Raw genomic sequence first — 9,446 nt, 5'->3', positions numbered from 1 at the left:
ATAATAGTAATAATAGCAATAATATCCTACCGACCTACCCATTTTTTTGTAATTTTGTAATACGTGGAAATGTATATATGTATATATATATATATGTATACATATACATATATATGTATGTATATATATAAATATATATGTGTATACATATATACATATATACATGTATACATGTATATATATACATATATATATATAAATATATATCATATATATCATGATATATATATATATATATATATATATTAAATATAGTCATTGTCTTTAATATTGACACTAATTCGAATGTTTGTGTATTTCTGGGTTATAAAGAAAGTGCGGTGATGCATAAATTAATATAATAGTATTTCTCCATGGTTGGTGCAATTACATAACTGGTTTGGGTAACAATGTTGAGATTTTCGGGGAAATCTACTGTTGAATTGAAGCGGAAATCACAACAAATTCAGGCTTTGTGTAAGCAACTATCAACTGACTATTATGTAAAGAGAAAACAAGATCCTTTTTCTATTTATTTATCAGTCTAAAAAGATCGTTATTCAACATTCTTTCTCCCACGGATATACCGGTATATATGACAAACTGTCACTCGGTTGCATTAATTGTAGCTTTTAGTAGCTATAAATAATTCTCAATAGCATCAAACTAGTTTGTCATATTCCAATTTACCGTATGCCAAGTTGCCGACGCCACTTTCCTGAAGCTCAGTTTGCCGAATAACAGATCGTAGACTCAACAACCCCGAATCCCAATATGACGAATGCCAGAATGTACTTACTCTAAAATTTGCGAAGAGATATCTTGGCTAAGCAAACAACTGTTTTTCTTTTTCAAACAAGCAGATATATAATGAGGGGATGAAATTATATAAATCCCACCCTGGTCAAACGTGGGAAACATATGCCAGTAAGCTAAATTTAATAAGCAAATTAAGTTGAAGTTTTTATATAATTAAGTTGAAGCATTATAATAATTTGATTTTGGCTTGTCATACAAGTTTGCAAAATTGCAGGTCCGCCACGCCATGTCGACTTATCTATATACAATCCGATCTGACGAAACCATACGGTACCAATCACCACCGTAATAAGGTGAGAGTTATGGATAGCTATCGGTACTTCAAAGTATTATTGCTCGTTATTGTTATCACTATACTGCCCCCCCCCCATGGCAAAAGGGCACTGACATTTTTTGGCGAAAATGAGTTATATAGCCTAGTGGGGTCAGTACATCTTGTTACACATGTTGACACAAAAAAAATTGTAAAAAAGTGTCCCCCGGGCTAGATAGGGGCATGGCGAAAGGGCATAACTACACAATTTTCAGTAAATTCCCAAGGCAAAAGGGCGTAACTGCAAAGATAGACTGTGATATAGTGAAGCGTGACGTTCTTTCAACAGCCAACCAATCAGAAGAGAGCATTCTCCCTTGTTATAATGAAGGTTGCATGTTAAGTTGTAATATTTTTTATTATTCTTACTGTTTGTGTACTCACAATTTGTAAATAGAAATTGGTTAAATAGTATGATTCTTGACACAAACACGTCCATACGCGCATTCTAACTAAACAGCAGTTCTATTTCATATACGCATGCATCCTTCACGCAGTGACGTAACACCTATGCGCTCTTATGCGGGGCCCCAGACCCCTAGGGGCCCATAAGGGCCCCTACCCACAGGGTCCTCGATCTAGCACCTTGAGCCAAAAAAGCTTTGTTGATACATAACAGCTTACTAATGTTAATTCATTTTCTTGTTTGTATACTTGGTTAGCCTATACATGGGTTTTTAATCGTTTGTAATTTTAGTATTTATTATTTAATGCGTTTCTTTGGTATTATTGTACATTTATTTTATAGTTTATACATGACTAACATATGAAATTATATATTGAATGTTATTTTTTAATAACCTGACTCAAAATTGCGTTGAAAGGAACTAAAATGGGTACGTATATCCTTTTGCCAAAGTTTGTCAACATGCTTGAATCAGAAAACCCACGGCAAAAGGGCATAACTGACATTTTGAGTGCAAAAATCAATATTTATAGAAAAAATGTGTGCTACACTGGAAGAGACATTATTTGCCTATTTGAATACATTAACCATGAAATCAAATACTAAAACACATTTTAGGGCTAAATAGATTAGGCCTACACGTTTTGCTTAATATCTCCAAAACAGCAAATTGTCAGTTATGCCCTTTTGCCATGGGAGGGTAGTTAAAAGACAGCACATGTTTATATCTATATACGTTGCTTCATCAGGTGTTGATTCCGGTAGTGGCTAGTCAGCGTACACTGGGACGACGGTCGTAGTCCTACAAAGTCCTACGTGTCCTCTTCAAATATGATACCGCGGACTAGATATTCAATTTGTTCTGCAGTATATATAATAGGCGATTCTACAGTGTTGTATATTCTTTCAATCATTTCTTTGTATAATAACTGAAATCTAATCCAATCCCGTACAAACTTAGTTTATTAATTTATTTAATTTATTTATTTCGGTATATTGGCAAAGACAAGCCCAAACAGTCACTCGTGACAAGCCCATAGAGTCACTCGTCGCAAAAATCAATTTTATATATAGTATATAAATTTTATAGGATTAACTGGGACAACGGTCGTAGTCCTACAAAGTCCTACGTGTCCTCTTCAAATATGATACCGCGGACTAGATATTCAATTTGTTCTGCAGTATATATAATAGGCGATTCTACAGTGTTGTATATTCTTTCAATCATTTCTTTGTATAATAACTGAAATCTAATCCAATCCCGTACAAACTTAGTTTATTTATTTATTTAATTTATTTATTTCGGTATATTGGCAAAGACAAGCCCAAACAGTCACTCGTGACAAGCCCATAGAGTCACTCGTCGCAAAAATCAATTTTATATATAGTATATAATTTTTATAGGATTAAATATTAAAATATTAGAGCTATGCAATGGTAAAAGAATAATTTAAATCCGACATTTCCTTATGAAGTTACAAGCCTTTAACATGCAGCTATTTAAAAAACATTATTTGAGAAATCAGCCTTCAAAGTTCATGATTTCGGGCATTTCTCAGGCAGAAACTATCACCAAACTGTAAAAAAAAATGTTGTTTTGACATTGAAAATGGAGGAAATAAGAGAATATCCTGATTTATAGATATATAGAAGTTAGTTTAGTGCAATAAAATAGATTTCAACATTTTTTACATTTCAGCATGCTTTGGCCATTATATCTGAAACACGATTTGCAACGAGTATTAAACTTAATTCAGTCGACAAGGATTTCATTTATAGGGCCTAATGAATGAAAAAAACCTTAATTCTTTCAAAAGCACGGGTTCCAATAAAATAACACCTCGATTCTTAAAAGATGGTACAGAAATCTTGAAAATTCCAGTAACCCTAATTAGTTATCAATTAGTACTAATATAGTTGCAGACGATAAAATCGGCAAATGTTATGCCTTGTATATACATATATATACATATATATGTATATGTATATATATATGTATATATAATATAATATGTGTATATATATGTGACCCAAGACCACAAAAGGGCTGTAAACTCACATCACCAGGTTTCGAGAAAAGGGGCCAAATAGAGAGTATAACATGAAATTTGAGCAAAATGTGATTACATCATAAATATAAAGTACTACCTTTAATCTTACTGTACAGGTATTCGGCATACCGTATCTGTCTCTTATACACATCTAGATGTGTATAAGAGACCAGTACTTCTGTATGATCATAGTATATTGATAGTTATAAATTATTTTTATTATTGGCATCGAACTAATCAGTCAATTCCTAATTTACCGAGTGCCAAATTCCCAAATTAATTGCAGATTGTAAACTCAGCAACCCAGATCTCCGATGTAATCTAAATTAGGCTAGGTAAATAAATTGCAAACCATAGGATTTTTTTTTTTTTTTTTTTTTTTTAGATATAATAAGGGGATAAAATTACACAAATCCCACCTCGGCCATGCGTCGGAAACATGCGTATTAGCTAAAATATGCAAATTAGGTTGAAAATATACGGTTCCCTTATATCTTGGCCACCGCTGGTCGCAGGGATTTGCTATTACTTTTCTCGGAACATGCATTTTTCTACTATTTGCTCTAATCGAACATTTTCCCAAGAAAGATAGGAAATCTAAAATTGACCACTGATCTTCTTTGCATATCTCTGTGACTAATGTACATATATACTTGATTTAGGTCTCAAATTATTCAAATTCATGTTTAAAGAAACATTATATTAATAGAAGGGATGATAATCTATAACCGCACCATGGTCGCATGTACTGTTCATATGCAAATTAGCTCTTAAATTATTCAAATTAAGAATGAAAATATATCTCTATTCAAAACTGAGATATCTCAATTTGCGATTAAATGACATTTCGGCTCGTGATAAAAGTTTGCTAAATTGCAGGTCCACTACGCCAGGTTACGCCTGACACAATCCAATCTGACGAAACCATACCAATCACCGTAATAATGAGGTGAGGGTTATGGATAGCTATCGATAATTCTCTAAAATTTTAGAACGAGCGGTGCACGAGCAAGTAGTTAGTTATGTGAATGAAAATTACCTGGTTTATAAATTACAAATCGGGTTCCAAAAATATTTTTCTTCTGATACATGTTTTTATACACTTAATTGATCATGTTAGAATTCAAATGTCAAAGATAAAGCTCACTGGAATGGTGTTATTTGACGTACAGAAGGCTTTTGACTCTGTAAATTGTAATATGTTATGCGATGAGCTCTCTTACTTGGGATTTTATTAATAAAATGGTTCAGAGATTATTTATACCCGTAAACAAATTGTTGATATAAATGGTATTACATTAGACTTTCAAAAGAATAGGTGCGGTTTACCAGAGGGTGTCTTCTTGGTACCCTTCTTTTTATCGTCAACACTAATGATATGCCCTCTTCCACTGACGATGATTGAAAGATGCTCCTTTATGCAGACGATAGAGCAATTATATACAATCACCCTGATCCTAAAACTGCTTGAACGAAATTAAGCAATAATCTAATAATGTGCAACAAATGGCTCGTAGATTTAACCAGGTCTCCTTCCACCCAATATGACAGATCGCATTTAAATTTGAAAGTCGTAGACATAACGTTGACAATTTTAGGATTAAATACTAAGGGCACACCATCAAGGGTGTAAATCCGGTAAGTATCTAGGTATTGAGATCAATCAAAGTCTGTCCGGTGACACCATTGTCAGTTTTGTAGTCAAAGGGATAGGTGAAATGATTTAAATACATTTGAGAGCGCCAACATTTAAAGCAGTTGCTCACAATACATTCATATATACTGCAATAAAGAAAAAGAACGAAGTACCTAAAACAATAAAAAAAAATGTCAGACATAGCGAACATTAAGATTAAAGTTAGGAAAAATCTTAGGAATAGGGCACTGCAAAGTGTATAGCTTTTATTGTAAATTGATTTGTTTTTCTTTGATTGTTACCGTACTCGACTGTTTTGTTCTCTTGTTCCTTTTTGTTGTCTGTTTCCCTGTTGAGTACCCCATTGAAAGTAAGTGGCTGGAGGTTGCGACGCCCCTGTCTTAGCCACTCGACTAATCAACTCATCTAATAATTAGCGCCTCTCTACGTAGTCATAGACCACACCCATATGTAATTCAATACATTGAAGCTACCAATTATGGGTTATTCGCCAAATTTTACTAAATTCAATATATGTTTTTGTTTTTGCAGTTTTATCAATTCAACCACAATAAACGTATGTTCTTCTGTCTTCGATGTAAAAAGATACAATCTAGCATTGGACAGATTTGGCAATGTGGTATATGTTCCACAGGTACGTTGCGTATATTTATGTTATTACTACCATTATTATAATTAATAATATTATTTGAAAGATATTGAAAATTGATTGCCTAACTGATGACGAAATTAATATAAAATGAATTAACTGAGTATCACACTGGTCGTGAAGCGTCGAATAGACCTACTAGTATTGTACAGGTATTCGGCATACCGTATAGGGTGTAAAAAATTGCCTCAAAACGTATTTGAAGTACCAACGAAATCCCCTGTACCCAGTTGGATAAGTAGAAGATCCCGAGTTCGAATCCCAATTTATTCTACGTTGGATTGGAAATTGGATTGGATTTATTCGGTGTAAACACTTTCAGTGGTTATTGGGCAGTACACCATGTGACAATTCCTATTTTTTCCGAAGAATGCACTGTGTTTTTTAATGTGAAAATGGGCCATATTGCACACGGGACCCGGTGATCGTTTAAACGTCTCATATAAAAGGCGGTGCGTTATTGAAATTTGCATTTCAGCCAACAGCTGAAACGCAAGGAGACCAGCGATGGGAATTGAAGCGGGGACCTAGAGATCTCCACTGTTTAGTCTCATTGTTATAAATTACTATTAATATATAGGTATAAAAATAAATTCAAATTTTAATTGTATAAAATGATGTTTACAAAATCATATCCAGCCAATTTAGTCTGTAGTCATTGTAAACATAATATTTTATTATATTTCATTTTACAGCTTGTAAAATACGACTCCTACCAAGAATTTGCGGAAGGTCTGTGCACAGGCACAGAATGCGTGTCATCAGCGTCATGCAAATGTAAGACCGCACTGTCTGATTTGGGCAGAAGTATAGTCACCTATATTAGGAGAGGAGATCCAAAGTTTTACACAACTTGGATACTTTTGAATTCCTGTACCGCTTACATAGACGCCTGAGTAAGAGCGGTATAATTGAGAAAAACGCTTACAATGTTAAATAAAGTTTTGGAAAATTCGATCGTAGGTTATTATAGTAATATGGTCGTAAAGTCATTGAGAATATAAACAATATTAACAAAAAATCTTACTTCACTGTATTGTACTGCTACTGTACAGATATTTCTAGTGGTATTTGACGTTAAAGTCGTACTTGTTTTTTTTTCTGCTTGTTCTGTTTACTGTATATATAAGAAAAACATAGATTTTGAATGATAATAGTGTTAACCCCAACTTCAGATTGAATAAACGTTTCTAGAAAAAAAAAATAATGGGCGTACGTTCACCACCCCAATGGTTGCCAGGCGGTCCGCTTAGTAATTTTAATCTCTTGCATTTCCTCGAGTGGCACTGGATATACAAGCGGACCCCTTTTCTCGTTGCTGATTGAAAATTACCTCACTCCGTGCCCCGATATCTCTTGGAAATTTGTTTTCCAGCGTTTTCCAGCCTGCCACCCCTTTAAGAAATTTTACTCTGGAAATTCATGTAAATCCATGCACTCACTGCCGACGCGATCCTATGATCGCACGCACGCAGTCAGGTAAGTTTAGTATTTACGTAAATACTTAATTCACTGACACGTTACTAAAATTGATTGGTCTGGTTAACTGGTTCTGGTTATGGTGTGGGTAAGGCCGACCTCCTATGGACTCCAAACGTCCGGGACCATGGTTCTTAATAGGTGGCATAAAACGTAATTTCCTATAATTTGGATGTCTGAGATTGACAAACAAAATTCTCTATACTATATATACTAATTTAACGAGTGGACATCCTTGATTTAAGGAAATATACATGTATATTGAGATACCCAAAGTTTAGTAGGTTAGATGTTTAAAGGAGAGGACTTTTTTATGTTGTGGTCATATTAGACTGTAATAATATCATTAAAAACCAGTCAACATAAAACATATCAAAATTATTAAGTTAAACTTTCTACTTCGGTGCATGAATATAACGTAATTTTGGGATATATGAGATTTACATAACATTTGAGAATGTAATGAATATAAAATCTTAAATATTTTACATTTTAATCAGCAATCTTTCAGAAATACGGGGATTAGTTATACTGTAAAGCCTTCTGAACCCCTACAATACTAAAACAGGGATACTAAAACCGGGATATATATATTTTCCACAGACAGATAAATGAATGCCTGAACTGATATTTTATGGGTTTCAGATTACTTTCTATACAAAACAGATATCATAAATCATCTATTGTCCGAATGTGTGCATTGAACATTTGACGACGACGATAATGTCTCCAAATTCCCAACCGTAACTTAGGCTACGGGCCTCGCTTGACACTTCACATCAAAAAGGGCCTGTTAATTAATCTTGCACAGCTTACTCCTCATCATCATCATCTTCATCATCATAAATGTTAGATTTGTACGCAAGCTTGTCTTTGTGTCGGGTTAACCCACTGAAATCTATAAAAAAATAATCTGCTATCAAAAAACGCCAAAGAATAGCTATATCTGGAAAAGTCTGGGAAGATTTTTAAATTTATTAGACTCAAAATCGAGGTGGTTTGAGGCTTTACTTTACAGAATATAGCACTTTTACGGTGACTGCTTGCCACCTGCTAATTTTATTCCCCAGGCTATTTCCCCCCATTTTTCGATGCATTGTTCCTCCTAGTTTTCTATTGATTTTTTCCATTAGGTTATTTTCATTATACTTTATAAGATAGAGAACATATTTTTTTAATTTTTAATTTTGTGTTTTCTCTATATCAATTAATTATTGTCTAGTCGTTGTAAGGTTACACTAAAAAGGTGTGCCGATGGTACAAAAGCGTTATTCAATCAATTGACTAATTGACTATTGATGCATTCGCAATACAGTATTGATGAAGCCTAAATACACATTGTAGAAACGTTTTGAAAGTTTAGATCCGGTTTTACATAAGAAATAGCGGAAAGAAAACAGGATATGTTTCTTGCATGTTTCCTCTTTTAGAATTTCGATATCACACCTATTCTCTAGTCGTTATATATACCTATATTTATCTACATTCACAAAAAACACTCCGGCAAGTAGCTGAAGTATTATTTCTGTACTTCTACAGTACTTTTGAGGTCAATGCTCACTAGTGATTCTCTTCTACAATACGCCTACTTTTATTTCAAATTATGTGTTACGGTTGATGGTAGCAAATACGCATATATCATTAAATATATTTCATTTAATTAATGTTATTTAATTTATTTATCTATCTATCAGAAAATAAGGTCAATTTTTGTTTTATAAAGTATGAGTATTATATATATTTTTAATGTTTATGTTACTAACGTTTATTATACACTGAATGCAATTTCTTATTGTTTTAACCAACTAGGATGTGAACAGAATATTGATAATCGTGTACGTATTCTTTGCTTAAAGTTACAGAATTTGTTACCATACCGGTATATTGTAACAAAAAATAGAACTTGAAATTACCAAACACATAACGACTTGCTTAATTACCGGTACTCAGATATTATCTTTTGGCCCGCCTCAAAATAAATGTTGGCCCTTAAACAAATTAATTAAGAATCAGGGGTGTAGGAGTATAACAGGAGGGGTAGAAAGAGTGTCGAATGTTAGGAAAGGTTCACCACCGCAGCTTATTCATTTTTT

General features: G+C 33.5%; 1 long non-coding RNA gene across 1 annotated transcript; it reads left to right on the top strand.

Annotated features, from left to right (window-relative positions):
- Window positions 1–5,756: 5,756 nt before the first annotated feature.
- Window positions 5,757–7,078, top strand: LOC117122847. The gene is made up of 2 exons (XR_004447759.1): window positions 5,757–5,859; window positions 6,570–7,078. It is a non-coding gene; the product is annotated as an uncharacterized LOC117122847 (long non-coding RNA).
- Window positions 7,079–9,446: the final 2,368 nt, after the last annotated feature.

The sequence above is a fragment of the Anneissia japonica genome, unplaced genomic scaffold (genome assembly GCF_011630105.1).
Source record: "Anneissia japonica isolate Jap-2015-1 unplaced genomic scaffold, ASM1163010v1 scaffold287711_len853857_cov187, whole genome shotgun sequence".
Classification (NCBI taxonomy): domain Eukaryota; kingdom Metazoa; phylum Echinodermata; class Crinoidea; order Comatulida; family Comatulidae; genus Anneissia; species Anneissia japonica.
This window is presented reverse-complemented; position numbering and strand designations above follow the sequence as displayed.